At 43.4% G+C, this 18,247-nt stretch overlaps 1 long non-coding RNA gene across 1 annotated transcript; it reads left to right on the top strand.

Moving 5' to 3' along the window:
• Nucleotides 1–13,323: 13,323 nt before the first annotated feature.
• LOC308404007 lies at nucleotides 13,324–14,961 on the top strand. The gene is made up of 3 exons (XR_013973034.1): nucleotides 13,324–13,467; nucleotides 13,894–13,951; nucleotides 14,884–14,961. It is a non-coding gene; the product is annotated as an uncharacterized lncRNA (long non-coding RNA).
• Nucleotides 14,962–18,247: the final 3,286 nt, after the last annotated feature.

The following is an 18,247-nucleotide window of genomic DNA, read 5'->3' on the forward strand; positions in this document are numbered from 1 at the left end:
CCACTCTAAAAAAAAATAAATACTCAAGCATTTGCATCGTGGTTTTATGAACAAAAAGTGATTGAAGTAAAGAAATTGAAGTAAAAAAAAATACACTCATTACAAATTTAGCTGATTAAATACAACAAGAGGGTTTTTTTTAACAGAACTTTATTGAACAAGTGAACACACAAAGTGAAAGGTCATTTGAAAAAGACATTTTTCAGCAGTAAACCATAACAGGATATCTCAAATCATAGCAGCACAAACTCTAATTTTACCTGCACAAATCAGCACAAACGTGGCACTTAAAAAGTAGACCATTTCGGTTTGTTTTGGAGCAGTCTGGGGGGATGGTGATGTCATCAGCAAAAAATATAACTTTTAATATCTCAGATACTGTAGCAGCACAAACGCTAATTTTACCTGCACAAATCAGCACAAACGTAGCACTAAAAAAGTAGACCACTTTGGCCCGTTTTGGAGCAGTCTGGGGGGATGGTGACCTTTGAATGACCTATAAAATAAAGTTTAATATCTCGGAAACCGTAGCAGCACAAACGCTAATTTTACCTGCACAAATCTGCACAAACGTAGCACTAACCGCTCTGCCTATTTGCCTTTACGTTTCAAGTGGGTGGGGGGTCAGCTTCACTCTGCTGCTGAAGCGAGCTGTGACCGGGGCACACATGCACGCGCGTACGTCACCACGCAGCGCGCACACACACACGAACGCACACAGACTCAGATCTCACAGGTAGGAGAGTGAGATGCAAAATGACATATTTAATTTAAAAAAAAAAGGGTGTTTTGGGTGAAATTCAAAAGTATTTAACACAAATGTTACATTCGTCTGATTGACTTGATTTGCGTCTTATATCTGAATCATGTCGTCATGAGACTGTCAATGTATCTTAAACATACTGCTTCACAAACACTGTTGTGACAGTGATGTACACTGTCTCGTTTGTATATATGTATGATTTCTATACAGTTTACACCAGATTGTCACGGCTGCCGAGGCGAGCCGTGTGGATATAGAAGGAGGACCCAAGATGCAGGCAGTGGATGAGATACCGGTGGTTTTATTTACAGAGGTGTAGTGGCAAACAAACAGTGGGGCATAACAAACAACTAAAGACACCTAAGCTGGGAGAACTAAAATAACAGACCTGGGAGCATATGACAACGGATGATGAATAGCAGAGAGACGCAGACGAGGAACAGGACACCGTGGAACACAGGGTAACAGACTGACACGGAGGAACACAGACGAACCGGCAACAGGCAGGAGAACACACAGGGCTTAAATACACACACCAGTAATCAGGGGATGAGAGACAGGAGGGCAACACAGCTGGGAGGAATCTGGGCTGACGGGACAGGGGAAACGTAAACTGATCACACTCACATACGACACGGACCTTCACAATAAAACAGGAAACTCAGATACATGGAACCAGACAAGACATTGAACTAAACAGACAGATTCAGATGCAGACTCAGAGGCAGATCGAAAATATAACACACAGAACTCAAACAACAATAATCATCATCATCATCATAAACTAGAAAATGATAACTAAAAGCGCTGGGTCACCGACCCAGGACCATGACACAGATGACCGCTTAAGGACATCTCCTGGTTTCATCTTCATGTTTCCCTCTCACCACATATCCAACCCGATATCATGACCAGCAGCTTTTATAGCTGTGGCTCCAACAAACATCAGCTGATACTAGAAATTAATATTAAATAAATTCTAACAACAGCTGATCAAGCTTAAACGCTGCTGTTGTTCATCGTGACATCTGCTTGTTTCCTCTTTTCGGCGCAAAGTGGGTGATAAACAAACAAGACCGACAGGACTTGCGAAAGAAAAGCCGATCAGCTGATCATTGATCAGTTTCATGATTGAAGTGGCAACAGGAGAGGGAGGGGGAGAGGAGGAGAGAAGAGGCAGCTGTGCAGCAAAGACAGAATAACTCCAGCTTTGTGTCAAATGCCCAGTATGCCCGATGGCCAGTCCAGCTGTGAGGTCAGCTGGTGGGTAACAGGCATCTTTGAAAATGTTAGAGCACTTTTGCAAAAATGTGATGTCCTGACAGCAACAATCTATCCTGAAAATATCTTTTTTTTTGTGACCCAGAAAGAAATATGTATATTTCAAATTCTGCGTTCCTCCACCACTGCCTCAATTTGAGTTGTGGATGAAATGCATTCTGGGATATTTGCCTGGGCTTAGCTACAGTAGCTAGCAAGCTGATTGGAGACCAAAACAGCCAATCAGAATTTTTGCATCCGAGTCTGTGATTGGTTGGTTTTGTGGCACGCTTATAACGGTGTACAGAAGCTGTCTCCGTTATCATGGCTACTCGGCAACAGAACTCAAAAGTCTGGGAGCATTTTCACAAAACAAAAGAAAAGAAGGTCCAATGCAAAATCTGCAAAATGGAACTTGCCTTGCATGACAGTATGACGGCGATGCATGAGCATCTGAAAAGGAAGCACGTCGTGTAGAACAAGCACTTTGCAATAATTTAGAGATCTCAGACCTACCATTTATCAGCTCAAACATCCAACGACATGAATGCTTTAAAAGCATCGACATCAGCTCTTCTCTGACAGCATGGTGGGAGTTTCTAAAATTGACGGCATCTTCATTAATCCCATGCAAACGTACACCTATCTGGAACAACCCTGACATATTACAAAACAATAATATGATAAACTTTTCAGATTGGAGTGGTAAAGGAATCAAATATTTAGAACATATACTAGAAGGAACAGAATTTATTTCATTTGACGGACTAGTTACACAATATGGGATCAACAAGAAAAGATTTTTAGAATATCAACAAATTAAATCCATAGTAAAAAAGAAATTTAAACCGGGTCAAGTTGAACTACAAACACCACCAAGTGCGGCACCAAGTGTGGTTCAATTTCTTACTCTTAAAACCCCCAAATTACTATCCAAAATATATAGAATGCTTTCTAAAACAGATGAATCAATATCACTTCCTATTGTAAAATGGGAAGCGGATTTATCAGTTAACTTAGACCAAAACTTCTGGTCTCAGACTTGCTTAAAAACCTTTCATCTAATCAGAAATCCCAGTCTTCAATTAATTCAATACAAAATATTACATAGAGTGCACTATACAGGTCATCGGATGTTCAAGATGGGCTTTACATCTACCAACAACTGCTCACACTGCCAAACCAATTCACCGGACAATTATATCCACGCTCTTTGGTTCTGTCCACCAGTTCAGAAGTTTTGGCGCGAGGTATGTGAAGACTTATCAAAGTGTCTGAAATGTAACATTCCAACTTCCCCCTTAGTGTGTTTGTTGGGCAGCTTAGATAATGTCACTTCAGAAAAGAATATAGCCCATATGGTTTTCACTGCCCTATGCATAGCCAAGAAATTGTTACCCAAATAACAAGCCGTGGGTGACTAAGGACATCAAAGCCCTCCTCAACAACAAGAAGAGGGCTTTCAGAGGGGGCAACAAAGAGGAGGTGAGGAAGATCCAGGTGTTACTAAAGGACAAGATCAGAGAGGCTAAGGACAATTACAGGAGGAAGCTGGAGTGGAAACTCCAGCAGAACAGCATGAGAGAGGTGTGGAGGGGCATGAAGACCATCACTGGATTCAGGCCAACCAACAGCAGGGGAGCTGAGGGAGGTGAGAATAGAGCCGACGAGTTGAATCTGTTTTTCAATAGATTCGACACCACAGTGTCTGCTCCCACCCCCACAACCTCACCTGCAGTCAGCCTGGAATCCAGAGCCACACCACTGTGCCAGCCTCTCTCTTCACATGTTGCCTCCTGTGAGATTCCTGACACCCCTCCCCCACCCATCACCTTCACTCAATACCAGGTTGAGATGCAAATGAGGAGACTTCACTCAGGCAAGTCTGCTGGACCAGACGGAGTGAGTCCCCTTGTCCTCAAGACCTGTGCCCCCCAGCTGTGTGGAGTCTTTCATAAACTGTTTATGCTGAGTCTGAGTCTGCAGAGGGTCCCGGTGATGTGGAAGACATCATGCCTCGTCCGTGTACCAAAGACGCCTCGTCCCAGTGGCCCCCAGGATTACAGGCCCGTGGCACTGACCTCCCACATCATGAAGACCCTGGAAAGGCTCATCCTGGACCAGCTGCGACCCATAGTAAGACCACATCTGGATCCCCTTCAGTTCGCTTATCAGCCTCGTCTCGGAACAGAGGACGCCATCATCTACCTGCTCAATCGTGTCTACACCCATCTGGACCAGCCGGCGAGCACTGTGAGGGTCATGTTTTTTGACTTTTCCAGTGCTTTCAACACCATCAGGCCGACCCTCCTGGGTGATAAGTTAGCAGCGATGCAGGTGGATGCTTCTCTGGTGTCCTGGATTGTTGATTACCTGACAGGAAGACCACAATATGTACGTCTCCCACAGTGTGTGTCTGACAAGGTGATTAGCAACACAGGGGCACCACAGGGGACTGTCCTCTCCCCCTTCCTCTTCACCCTCTACACCACAGACTTCAGCCACTGCACAGAGACCTGCCATCTTCAGAAGTTTTCTGATGACTCTGCGGTGGTTGGATGCATCAGCAGGGATGATGAGACAGAGTACCGGGCTGTGGTCGACTCCTTTGTCACGTGGTGTGAGCAGAATCATCTGCAGCTCAACGTGGCAAAGACCAAGGAACTGATCGTGGACTTCAGGAAGACCAGGAAACACTTGACCCCTGTTTCAATCCAGGGGGTCAGTGTTGACATTGTGGAGGACTATAAATACCTTGGAGTACACATTGACAATAAACTGGACTGGGCTAAAAACACCACAGCACTTTACAGGAAGGGCCAGAGTCGTCTCTATTTTTTGAGGCGACTGAGGTCCTTCAACATCTGCCAGAAAATGCTGAGGATTTTCTATGAGTCTGTGGTGGCCAGTGCGATCCTCTATGCTGTTGCATGCTGGGGGAGCAGGCTGAGGGTCGCAGATGCCAACAGACTTAATAAACTGATCCGTAAGGCCAGCAATGTTGTGGGGATGGAGCTGGACTCCCTCAAGGTGGTGTCGGAGAGGCGGATGCTGTCCAAGATAAAGACAATGTTGGATAACACCTCCCACCCACTCCATGACATGTTGGTCAGTCACAGGAGCTCGTTCAGTGAGAGACTGAGATTACCGAAAAGCACCACTGAACGACACAGGAAATCATTCCTGCCTGTGGCCATCTCCCTGTACAACGCATCCACTTAACACACTGTTTGCTGCTACAACTACACATGTTTCTTTTCCAAATATTTATTTATAAGTGACTTATGTATGTATGTATGTATATATATGTATATATTGTACTATTCTTAGTTAGCGTATTGTCTGTCTTGTCTTAATGTTGGTTTAAAATGGAGCACTGTAACAAAAAATAATTTCCCCCAGGGATCAATAAAGTATTCTGATTCTGATTCTGATTCTTAAAACTGTCCTCATGAAAAATAAGAATAATCTTAATTCTAACCAATATAGAAATTATCTATTAGATTACATTAGTCTTGATACAGCCTCTGCCACCACACCAGATCAATTGCTCTGGGCTCCTTTGATCAGCTCCATCACCTAGTGGGGGTGGGGGGTCATAGTTTGTCCGGTTAGGGGCTCTGTTGGCTCTTTCCTGACTGTTTCCTCGTGGCTGCGTGCAGCGGGGCTAGGGGAGGGTCTGTGCTGACGGACGTGGGTTACTGACCTGGTAGCCTGGCTGCCCCTGGGTGGGTCCGGGATGGGCGTGAGGTTCTGGGGGCGCTCCGTCTCTGGGCTGGGGCCCTGGCCGGGCCTCGGGAGCTTGGGTCCTGGTTGGTGTGTTGCCGGGGTTGTGGGCGGGTGGGTGCATGGGGGCCCAGCCCTGGCGCAGGGTGCCGCCGGTGCGTCGAGCCACCTGGGGGGCTCTTCAACTGGTGGGGGAGATTGTCACACCTTGCAGGAGCTTTCCTCCCCTCAGGAACTCTCTCTGCAGGAGGGGGAGATACAGGAGAGGTGGAGGAAGATCTCAGCCTGGGCGTCTATCGTCTTATGTAGTCTGGAAGATGAGTGGATGGTGGGGTGAGTGCAGTTTTCTCTGTGGTGGGGTTGGGTGGACTGTCCCGGGCTCTGTGGGGCCGGGGGGCACTGCTGCACTGGGCCCCGGTCTGGATGGGCCTGGGCCCCCTTTCCCTGGCGGGTCGCGGAGTATGGGGGTGCCTACTGGGGTCAGCGGGGGAGCTGGCCCCAGGGAGGGGTCACTTGCCCCTCCCTTCCTTCCCTCCCCATTTCCAGCTGCCTCCCTCTTCCCGCTCCACCACAACCACCCACACATGCAGGGCCTTGGAGTAGGGGTATGTCACCAGGGTGCAGAGGAGGCTACCCCCCCCCCCCCCCCCCCCCCCCTGTCCCCTTCTGGCTGCCTCTGCCTCAATTTTATCCCACAACTTAGACATTCACATTACTCACACTCTCATTACACATACATATAGGATCTTGGGGGTGGGCACGACACACGGAGTCCAAATTACCATCAGGGTGTACACCTCACCCCTGGCGTCGTTGCCCACCTCTCAATTTTAAATACACGTAGACATTGAGGGCTAGCAGGAGGGACTATGCGCTTACCTGCTGCTCTCTGGCAGGTAGCTCCATGCCCTCCTGGATTTTAAATGCACCTTAGAACACACATGCATCAACACTACAATGAGCGGGTGGAGGGAGGTTTGGAGTCTTCTCTCACCCCTGTTCTCTGCGGCCCGCTGGAGCAGGGGGGCTAGGAGGAGTTGGCCGTCCAACTGCGGTCTGGGGTGTGGGGCCTCCCTGCTGCTGCGGAGTCGGGGCGGTCTGCCTCTCCCCACCGCAGGGAAAAGGGTAACACCACCTGGGTCTGGGTGCAGTTCCCCCCTCCAGGGGCAAGGGTACCTAGACCCGGTTCGTAGAGTACGCTTGGGGAGTGTGATCGTGTGTACAGCGTCTCTTTATGTCTGTCTCCATGTCGGTTGAGTGTGGTGTAAGTGCATATGAGAGCATGAGGGTGGGAATGGATGTTTGTGTCTGTGTGTGCCTGTATGTCTGTGTCTATATGTCAGGTTGGGTATCAGACGCCACCTCTCTGGGGACATCTCAGGCCCTCCAAGGTTTGGAGGCCTATCTCCCACCACCACCACTTCCCCTGCCAGTGGCGGACTCCCTCAGACATCGGTGCGTTGGTGGTTCTTTGTGTCTGGGGATGGGCGTCCGGGTACACACTGGCTCACTCCTTGGCGGCCGCTTGTCGGGGACTGGGGCTCGCTCGGGCCACTTCGGAGGTGGGGTGCCCCCGGCCTCTCGGCTGACTTCTTTTACTGAGGTTATATTTATCGGTGTTTCATTTCCTGATGTTCTTATGTGTCCTACGTGTTTCAGTCGCCAATTCTGAATTATAACTAACATTAAAAACATGTTTAAGGAGGAGAGAGAGCAAATAAATCTGTTTAACATCTGATCTTTGGGTTTTTGTTCAGTAATCAGCGTGACCTGTGTATAAACGCATAAAAGAGATAACGTTGGTGTTTCTGTCATGTAGTAACTGCTGGCTTTAACTGTACAAAGGTTGTTTGACACTATGAAACACATACAGACTTCATGATGTTCGGCTAATATTTTTATTGTGAATATTAATCATGCTGACCTCGCTCTGTACACCACGGAGCGAGGTCAGCAAACCTGTTCCGACAATTTGAGTTTGTATTCCCTCAGCTGCAGACTCGCTGCTGTTAAAATGTTTGAAAAGGAAGATTAGACATAAACAAACGTCAAACATAGACTCAGTCTGCCTTCACATTTGATATGAGGCCAGCACGTATAGTGGCTGTGTCCTGTTTTAAGATCATACGTGTAAAATTGTTGTCTGACCTCCGTCGATCCATTCGCTCAGAGTCCGTGGTTACCATGGTTACTGCATAAGCAGCTATAATGTTAACAGCTGGCACTGAGGAAACCTACCGGCAGCATGGGTGTTTATGTTTTTCATTGCAAAAGAACCGTCTGAATGGTTAACTGAAGTTAACTTGGATAAATTATAGTTAAGGAGTATCACAGATAACGCCTACGTGAGCTGTGCGACTGTTCACCACTACACTGAAATCAGCAGGCTATTACTGAAATACATGTGCTATATCATAAACTATGATATAAATAGGGAGGTCCTATTAACATGTTTAGTTTTAAAGGACACCCTCCTGCCTTTAGTCTCCTTCATGAGCAGTATTAGTTTTCTTCTAACATCCAGAAGTCTGCACGATGTGTTTCATAGTTTGTAACAAGCCTTTGACAGTTAAACATAACATGACCGAAAAAGCAAAAAAAAAAAAAAAAAAAGAGAGAGAGAGAGAGAGAGTGTTGACATAAGAAGAGAAAATGCTCTCAATTATGGAGACAGGCAAATGGTTCATTTATGTTTGACGTGTGTTTATTCCTCCCTAAATATCGTCGGTGAAGTTTGCCATGCACGTCAGATTTTCCTGCGCATTTTTATACCTCTGCCAACAGAGAGAGAAAAAAAAATCACATTCTGACAGACAGCTGGTGCTTAGAATACAGTTGAATAACTATTAAAAAACAGATGATATAATATTTCTGTCCAGGTTGCAGACTTCATGATGAACATGCTGTTGCAAACCCTGCTCCTCTTGGTGGAAATGCACCTTCTCTTTCCGCTTTGTATAAAAACATTTTAAAAGTCAGTTTAATCTCAAAATTCACTGTTAAATCCAAAACACACCAGATAAAGAAAAGCGAATAGTTCAGTCTAACACATGTGCCAGTGAACCATTAAACATCTGTGAAACTATGCAGTTATGAAACGTAACTTTAACCTCAGCCAAACCGATTTGCTCAGTTGTAAATAAAACAGCGAAGTAAACGTGACCCGACAGACAGAACCTGAGTGAATGAAGTCCAGCGTTTAACCACTGAGAGCTAAAACTCAGCTGAGGTTTCAAAGCTGTGTGCCAGTGATTGGACATCAGCCGCTGATGAAGTGCTCTGTAAGGAAACAAGCTCCAGCAGCTCTGCGCTGGGGGAAAACACTATATTTACTTATCTTGTGCAGAAAAATGCGCTGACATTGCTTTATATCGAGCACCGGCTGCCAAGTTAAACTGTGACTATCACCAGGTAACGTAGGTGTGTTTCTTGAATTAGCAGCAGGTGTTAAACAGCTGACAGATGAGGAGGAGGATGCATGCAGGTAAACTGAGGGTCTGTTGAGCTGATCGCTGGTTTCCTGAGAAAAATGTCAGCTTGTTCTTTATGTTACAGAAGCACAGAGACACAAGACCAGGCGGAAAGAGACGATCGTTCGGTGAAAATGAGAATCTGCGAATGCAACATGTGGAACACGGAGAGTGGAATATGTAAACAAACCGGTTAACGTAACCCCCTGGGTGCACTCTGCATGCTGACTGTTAGCAGAGCTAGTGAAATCTCTGAAAACATCTGAGCACTTTTGCAAACATGTTCTATGTTGACAACCTGACCAGACATGCGGCGCGACATTCGCGGCTAAAACACTGTTAAAAGTGTAGCTGGTGACAGAAAAACGGGGTATTTTAAAACTACACCACCACCGTTGCTGCCTGTGATTTGATCTGCATTCTGGGATACCTGGCTGCCCCAAGTCTACACAAGCAATCGATTATCTAGGATCGACCTGTTTTGACTTACTTTGCACGGCAACCAATCAAATGTTAGAGAAGCTGCATGGGCAGCGTTAACCCCGCCCCCTGAGTTTGATGGGTGAGGCTGACAGATAAAATTATTTCAAGATGAGAGCCAGGCGCCAGGACTGCCAAAATGAAATAAATAAATATATCATTAAATAATTAATTAAATGTGTCAATAATTAATTAAATGTGTCAATAATTAATTAAAAGTGTCAATAATTAATTAAAATGTGAAATACATAAATAATTAATTAAATGTGTCAATAATTAATTGATTAAATGTGTCAATAATTAATTAATTACATGTGTCATAACTATTTATTTAATTAATTAATTCCAATTTTAATTAATTATTGCCATCAAAGTCAGGGGGCGGGGTTAATGCTGATCAAGTCAAAACCATTGCTTTGGTCTGGTGGGCGTTCATTTAGTGGGCTTTTCTGCCACGGCCTGCGTGGCAGACTATGATGAGGGGAAGGAGGACCCAAATGCCAACACGTTCTCACTCCCAACTCGTCAAATGTGTGACGCATGGTCAGGCTCCCTCTGCTTCAGGCACGTGCAGGGGGGGGGGGGGGGGGGGGGGGCTAGAGGGGCTTGAGCACCCGCCCCTTTCCTGATGGGTGCCCAAAGTGCCCTTTTGTTGAGGCAACTTTTTTTTTTAAAAATTATTATTATTATTATTTTTTTATGTGGGTGTGCGTGCGGAGTCCTGTCTGTGCCCCTCAACAATAATATTTAACTATTAATCACAGTTTTGCTAAATAAAAGGATCTGGCTTGCATCAGTCACACGATCACATTTAACCAATGGTCGCCCTTGGCGGCAGAACGCGCTGGTTACGAGCCGGGAACGAGCTCACAAAGAGCACGCGCATTTTTAGCGGTCCGGAGCTGTAGGAGAAACACAAGTGAACTCAGAGACGCAGACTGATGCGACAAAACCAGTAAGTAGGTGTACAGCGTACACTGTAGTGTGTAGCACCCAGGAGTATTAGCTTATTACGTACACGTTGGTAAGCTGTCTTGTTGCAACTGACGAACTGAAACAAACGAGCGTGCTGTGTGTGCAACAGCGCGACAAACATTACCTGTCCTTTTATTAACTGTACAGGTAGTGCTGGTCACAGCTGCTGGCTACCTGGCTGTCATGGGTCTGTAGCTCTGTCACCGTTTTAGGGAACATATTTAGTTTTAAAGTAAGTTTCTGGGCTTTTCCTGCCTTTCTGGAGGGATTATATTTCACTAAAAAACGATCTAATATGCATGTCCACATAATTATGCATTATTATAATATTTTAAAAAACACACGCTGTATTTTAAAAAACATACATTAAGAAGCAGGTTATATTAGATTTATATTTTAAATAAGACAAAAGTTGGATTTTACAGCAGTAAAATGATTGTATCTCTACAGTTTAAACATGTAATAAGCTTTGCCCTGCACAGAGTGGATAGTGAAACACATGGAATCATCATAAATACATTATTTCATATTTATTACTTCCCCCTCCTCATTGCTTTATTATTGTAGCTCTAGTAATAAATATGTAAGGATTCTGGATCAGTGCGATGCCCATAGTATATACAGTATTCTGAAGAAGGTCTAACATGTCACTGTGTGTGCGTGCATGTGTGTGTTTTATTTAGATGGATTTTAAAAAAAAAATATTACTCATGATATAACATTGTGCAGACATGCCTGGTAAGGACATGAGGAGGAAACAGTAGGAGCTGTGTGAGGCTACTAAAGGCAGGGCTATAACATTTTTCTGTCATCATTTAGATTAAGTGCTGGAGTTGTTAGGTGTGGATAATTAGATTATAGTTTATTGCAATAGCAAGTTGTGCCTTGTTCTCACATAGACAGCAAGTGGAGAGTGATATATGAAATGATGGGATGGAAGGAAGAAGAGAAGCAAAGAGTGATTCACAGGCAGAGCCTAAATTATTTCTCACAGTTTTTTGTTGCCTTATGGTTCCAAGCGCTGTCACCAATCTTTGCATTTTGTTATTATCTCATGACACTTGTTTAATCAGCTACCACCTCTCCTATGGACTTTTTAATGTCTACAGTCTCAGACCAACACAGCCCTGCCCTCCAGCACTATCCACAGCAACCCCTCAACAGCAACATTGTACTGTGTGTAACCCCATGTTTGCCTACTGGCGTTGGTCAGAGGGCCCGGTGGCGCCTGTGTCCGGCAGCCTCGCCTCTGTCAGTGTGCCCCAGGGTGGCTGTGGCTACAATGTAGCTGCCATCACCAGTGTGTGAATGTGTGTGTGAATGTGTGAATGACTGAATGTAGTGTGAAGCGCTTTGGGGTCCTTAAGGACTAGAAAAGCACTATACAAATGCAGGCCATTTACCATGTACCCATCAGGTAAAACATCGGTGACATTTGCTTTGCCTTGTTGCCCATATTAGATTCTTGATGAATGTGTGTTGTTGTTATTCAGCCTGGTTCAATGTGTCCCTTTTTAACTTTGAGCACCCGTCCCTTTAAACCTCTCTGCACGGCCCTGCTCTGCTTCACTTATCGACGCGCGGGGTACATATGCTTAATAGTTTAACTAGATTTCATTTGTCAGTGTGGGACTGCTGAGTCACCTGAAGAACTCATTCATTCTCCACATGATGTCCATTTACAGAAATGTTTCACAGGAACTGATTCCTCCCAAAGGGTGAACTAGTGTGTTTCCATAGATTACCTCTGTATGAATGTACTTCTTAAATGAAGGCAAGTGTTTGTCCTTTACGTGATATCAAGGGCAGGCGGTCAACACTGGGGGACGACAAGAAGCAGACGTACTTCCAAGAGGGAGCTGCAGTGAGGACACAGCCAGGTTACTGAGGTCAGAGGTCAGAATCTGAAACAGCTCAGGTTTATATTTTAGGGGTTATAAAAAAATCAAAATGTATTTATAAAGAAACCTTTAAATAATAGTCATAATTATGATTATTATAAGAAATATCAAACATTTAAGTGGATTTTCTGTTACACATATTGTGTTAGCCCTGCGATAAACTGGCAGCCTGTCTTTGTCCTGTATCAGCTGGGATAGGCTTCATCCTCCCGCAACCCTGAATTGGATACATGAATTGTATTGAATTGTATTCCAATTATGTAATCTGATCATTTACAAACTCGAGGTATCTAATCAAAATGTAAGTAATAATTATAAAATGGGAAAGCAGAAATAAGTGTGACATGAATGTAAATGTGTGAGCTGACATAGAGGACAGCTACATGCAGTCTGAAAAACCTTTGTTGTCAAGTTTGCAGGTCTATCAGCACGAGACATTCTTACATAGAAGAGACTGTTAAAGTCTCTGACTCAGTGAAGCATTATTGGTCCCGTCTGTTTGGATAAATATAGTAAGCTGATGTTTGTCCATTTATTGACACATTTTCTTAAGTGCTTATCCAGTTCAGGATCACAGTGGAGCTGCAGCTGGATATGTTCAGTAAATAAACCTTACAAAAGTTAACAATAAACCTGCATCTCTGTTCGTTGTTGTCCACAGGATGAGAAATTCAAGCTGGAAGACTGTGGAACATGTTAATAAATGTTTGTGTTTATGCCTGTGTCTTTCACAGGAGGCGCTGGAAGGTTTCCCTAATAGTTCCTGGTGAATCAAAGCAGAAGCATAAAGGTTGCTGGACTGCATGATGGCCTTACCCCTGAGCAGTCATCCTGTTAAAGGAGGAACCAGTTAGAAGCTGTTTTCAAAGTAGCTGAGCAGATTTCATCTCAAGTAAGCAATTAACTGTTTGTTCGTCTGTTCTGCCACTTAAAGAGCATTTAAGGACGTCGTTTGAGTGTCCAGTTGAATTAATTCTACTGGCTCTCATGGTCATTTGTTATTATAGACATATTTTTCATGTTCATCCAGCTATTTAGTAAATTCTATCTATTTAGTAATATCCGTCAGCTATAAACTGTAATATAAATATAAAAATATCTAAATATCTCCTGTCCTTTATGTTTTAATGATGTAAGTCTGTTATCGTGTTACATTAGCATTCCTCACATATCAATGAGATGCTGTACAGTACAATCCTACTGACGCAGCAGAGGGATAACGACGGCTATTCAACATCGTTACACGACACATTCGAGCTGCATGACGCAGACAAAGTGACTAAATCATCTTTTTTGTGGTTTATTGTCTTCAAACCAGCAGACAAAGCTGATGGCAGAAGATGTCAGAGAAGAACTTCAGGCCGTGGACTGAAAAGGTATTTTTTTCTTGTTATCAAAGACATTTGGAGTGGCAGCTTCTACAACTGGTTGTGCTAAAGTAAAGCTTACAGTCTAAGAAATCACAGTGTTGATATTCAGCACAAAGAGAAAAGCTCACTTGTTTGAATTTATTTACAATCATAGTTTTATAAATTCTGACTGTAAACAGCGTTTACAGCTTTGATATTGTTTGACACTCGATATCAGGTGATAGGGTTTAATTTAAAGGTTTCTGTGTCCCAATGAGCCATTTACACTGACCTGTGTCAGTTTAACTGTAACACATTCATTATTTAGATTCAACAAAGAAATAACTGAATGTAAAAATGGCAGCCCTCAGGCAGGTTTATAGAGATATATGCATGCATTATGAAATTTATGTATCCCAGATAATTGTTATTCATCTAGTCATGGCAGACCCACCTCTTCCTCCCCAGTTAACTGCAACCCAAAAGAACTAGTGGGGCTATTTGCACACTCACAGCCAGTGTGGGGTAAAAAGAGCCACCAAAAAGCTGTCAGCCACAGATGTGCTAGAAGAGTTAGAAACTCTACTTATGGAGAAACTTTCTAAGTCTAACAGAGGACAGGTACTCCTGCCCAAATAACATGATATAACCCCACATACAGCCCAGCCATAAAGTGAACCAAGTCATTTAGTTAAAGACAGCATGGGACCAAATGCATGTAACCAGCCTGCACCAACCTGGCATTTCTTCCTCCTGAATTAAATGAATGAATGGATGAAAGTTAAATGACTACAAACCAAAAGCCACTAGTTCCCACACTGGAGCTCCCTGACACTGTGTGCTAACCGTATTTAGCTTGTATCAACAGTTGTAACAGGCTAAGCCACCTGAGAAATTTCATTGAATGATTGTTCCTGTCTTAATGGTTTCAGCTCAGATGTTCTGCTTTTTCCTTTCAGTAGATCAAAGCAGCTCGTGCTCCTTCTGCTTCCAATTTAGAAGAAGAAGAAGAAGAAGAAGAAGGCGAAGGCTTCAGCTAAGTGGCGTTCATGGTCTCAGTGAACAGTCACGTTCACACACTGCATGTGTTTTTAAAAGCAACATGTCTGTTCACCACAACAATGGAGATGTGTAATATTAGTGTAGCTACGGTTTGTTCTTGAACATCAGTTCTGTTTTCTACTTTGATCACTTAGACCAAAAAAGTGTTGTTTTCAGATTCTTTCTTTTACATCTATAAACCACCTGTTCATTTTTTTATTACGATTAGTTTCACATAAATGTTAGTGTTTCCTTTATGATCTTTTAATGCTTACACTACACTGTACATGTCTACATTAGAGACATTTCTGTTTCCTGTTTCTGTTGACTCAGAGTTGTGAAATGTTCTTTTATTTGATGCACAATATGAAGTTCATAGTTTTCTTACAAATAAAACTCTAATGACAAACATGAACAGCTGTGCTTATTTCTGAGACATGAGTTTTTGAGTGTGTTCATATTTAGACAGTGTGCATCTGTATGCTGAAACTGTAATGGTGAACCTGAGGTGATGGTCAACAGAAGGCAAATATATATCAATATAAAACAATATTGAAGTAATGTCTTTACCCTCTGCAGCGTGTGGACGCTGTGCACGCAATCACCTTATTCACTGTAGTAAACATGCACCGCTAGCTCACGTGACTGACTGTCTCCATGGTTACATCGTATATTATTAGCTATGCAAACAGCTTCCAAAGATGCCGCCATAGCTCTCTGCAGCTGTAACACTTTCACACTTTGCAAATCATTTCATGTTTTTGATAGTTATGAAGACAGAATATGTTTTTAAGGTCATGCTAGGCGGTTGCTATGGTGGTTGCTGTGGACTTGGGTGGATCGCGTCCGATTCCTGTTATTAGCTGTCCGCCGTAGGAAGGCTGCGTTCCATTTACAAGTAGTGACAGTCTGCCGCAACTCGAACTCAAACCCCGCTTTGTTCTGTAATTATAGGCCTTTTATAGCCGTTCATGACACGCACACACACACATAAAGCACTTTGCCTCACCATGAGAATGCAACTTTACCTAACCTAACCTTAAAGTATCTGATATAGGATAGAAAAATGAAGCAACCAGAGATTTAATGATGAAGACTCTGGGTTCTGTAGTTCACGTTTTACAGTCCTGAATGACTCTTTGCATATGATTTATTGAAGAGGAGTTTAGAATGCACTTTACATTTAGACTGTTGCTGTTTAATTTTTTACATTGTTGTGGTGTTATGTCATGAATAAGGTTCACCTGCTGGGGGTTTGATGGATCAGCTGGACAATACAGTCAAAGACAGACTTCATTCATCATATGCAAGAATCCTAGTTGGATTTTTGTTGTCACTCATGTTTTTGAACCAAATATTGAAAACAATTCTGACAGACTGGATACCTGGTCAGGGTGTACATTACCTTGTACTCAAGCATCCCAGGACAGAGCCCTGCCCCACCATGAGCCTGGGTGGATACGTGGTTATAATATAAAAGGACCGATACTGAATATGAATATTTCATGAAAATTGAATTATAATACAAATTAGTAATAAGGGTTTCTCTGCACCCTTCTCTACCCCATACTCAAAGAGCTGCGGGCAGAGAGGGTGACAGGAGAGGATGGCACTGAAGAGAAGATGCTCGGTTTCTGGAGTCTCCTGCTCCTGTCAGTATTAGTAGGATGCATCTGCTGTGTCTTCTCGTGGATGCTCACCTACCTTGACTCGTTCCAGCCTGGTATGAATTTCCCAACACTGCGGACAGTGGCCCACATCAGAGACGTTTAATATTGATTACATATGTCTGAATTGCTAACCCTAACCCTAGCTCAACAGACCACAATGCCCTGGACTGTCAGTATTATTACATTCTGTGAACATAAGTACCTTTGATCACAGTTTATGTTGTAAAAGAGAAGGAATATTGAAAAAAAGATCAACATTGTGATATTATTTGTTCCAAACTGACCAGAAACATGCTTGTCAGACTCTCACAGCAAAGGATCAGACTCACTGTGCATGACGGCTCAGGCCAATGATGTCTGTTAGATTGTCAGTTGTTTAGTGCTTCTGCACAGTTAGGGTCACCGTCTCTATTTCAGAATAATTAATATGCTGAAAACACTAAAAGTTGATTGTCTTCCAATATTCTGACATAATTAAAAAACTTTGACTTTGCAAGTACATATTATTAGTCCTATGCCAGTATGAGTCTTCATAACTCCTGCTCCTGAACTTTAAAATTGACCTGATGAAAGATCATTTACAGTGGCACTCTGTCAGGATCATTCTGACTGTAAGATCACTGTATTAATCTGAATCCTTCTGAAATGTGCTGTGAATGAATGCTGATGCAACTCACTGTGGGAAAGCTGTTAATAAAATGAGACACATGCAACACATTCACAGAGGAAGAGGACACAAAGGGAGGACACACAGAGGCTGTGTTGAAGTCAGAAATCCAAATCTTTATTAAAAAACAGGCGGCGGTTACAAACAGGAAGACAAGCAGTCCATCAAACAGTCTACAGGGTCAAACATACAGAGAATTCAAACAGCAGTAAAAAATAACGACACTGAAAAACTTAAAGCAATGTGAGACGCAATAAAAGGAAGCAGCGCAGTATATTCACTGAATTATCATCAATTACAAAAGAGAAAAACGACGATTTCTAAGGATTATTTTCTTAAATGCAGTGAGAGTGTGGCTGGTAAAGATGGAAACATACAGAATGTAAACTGTGTGAGTTTGTGAACTTTGTTAGAAACAAATGAGGTAAAAAAAAACAAAACAGACAAAACACAGAAAGAGGCTCTCAGTATTCATTAATAATTAGAAAGAAACATTCTGGTCGTGGATTTTTACAGTCTTAGTTCCGCTCGCTGTCATCATTATAATCATCATGATCAATGGCGAGGTCCTGAGGTGGGCGGGGCTGTCTCTGGTGATGTCACCATGAAGGAACAGCATCTGGCACGTGTTGGTGAAACATCTCAGTACGCTGGTGTAGTTTCCTCTCCAGCTGTTTGACATGTGACACTTCAACATTAAGGGGAAGAAGAAGAAACAGTGTTAGGTCAGGTGACCACATGGTTTCTAAAGTAACTGACAGGAAGTAACCAGGCCGTAAGAAATGGATGGCATGTGTTTAGAGTTACTGGAGTTGGGTAACTCTACTTACCAAAAGCAGCAGCACACAGATGAAGGATCAGATGCTGAATGTTGCAGGAACATGCTCATGTGTGGTGGTCATTCAGTGCTGCAGGTCAGAAAGTCCAAGACTGACATGCTGCCCA

Source organism: Rhamphochromis sp. 'chilingali' (assembly GCF_963969265.1).
Source record: "Rhamphochromis sp. 'chilingali' genome assembly, chromosome: 1".
NCBI classification, from domain to species: Eukaryota; Metazoa; Chordata; class Actinopteri; order Cichliformes; family Cichlidae; genus Rhamphochromis; species Rhamphochromis sp. 'chilingali'.